Raw genomic sequence first — 1051 nt, forward strand, 5'->3', positions numbered from 1 at the left:
CAGCCGAGATGGATCAACAGGTCCCATGTTGTCCCATAACGTTATGTTATGCAATTCTTTATGTTATCACAATGTGATAAGTGAGCCTATTGTACTACTTTCGTAATGAAGCCTAAAGTGAGGATGTAGTGTGGAATCACTTAGCCTAGCCCCAAGTGCATAAAGTTTCTCATGAAATAAAAAATATCAATTCAGTTTTAAACCTAAATCATTCCTGAATTAAACCATTTTGCTGTTATATAATTGAAAAATAAAATAAAAAAAACAACCTTTTACTCAACACAGGCACTAAATTAAGATAACAATTTTTTTTTCATTTTACAATTTCAGGTCATAGAGTAACAGCAATATTAAGTCATACTTTGTTTCTAAGTAACATAACATAAAAGCCGTTGTTGGAATGCAGCCTTATGAACACACATACATTAGCTTTTATATATATATTAGGCTAGCAGATGTTCTTTAAAATAATTTTCCTAAAAATAATGGTGAATAAAGAAAAAAATGTACAATCAACCCAATGCCTTGGTCATAGTGTATGCCCAGTATGATTGTTTAGTGTGCTATTCACAACTATCTTTTGTCATTCCGTGTGTTATTTCAGTAAAAAAAATTGCATTTCGTTTGTTTTTCAACAAAGGAGACTAAATACAATGCATTTTTGGCAAAAATGTTTGGATTTCGATGCATAGAGTGCATCTAGCACAATAGAGTGCTCAACGTCGGTGAGTAGCCACAGGATTTTTTTAACTGGATGACACGGTTCCTTGTCATTTTACTGAAGGCGAGAAAAATCCACTAACAAAGTTGGTACAATAAAATCGGGAATGTACATAATACCAACATGACAAAATATATATAAAAGCCACGCGTGTGTGTGTTATTTATATTTATGTAAATATAACGGTAAATTCATGAAAAATTGTGACTACTAATTAAGTGTTTCGATCGATGACAATAGTATACACAGTGTGGCCACAAGTAAATAGACACCACCTTTTCAGAAACAATGAAATTTGTCAGTCATATTCACATGAATTGATATATTTAT

The sequence above is a fragment of the Limulus polyphemus genome, unplaced genomic scaffold, assembly GCF_000517525.1.
Source record: "Limulus polyphemus unplaced genomic scaffold, Limulus_polyphemus-2.1.2 Scaffold419, whole genome shotgun sequence".
NCBI classification, from domain to species: Eukaryota; Metazoa; Arthropoda; class Merostomata; order Xiphosura; family Limulidae; genus Limulus; species Limulus polyphemus.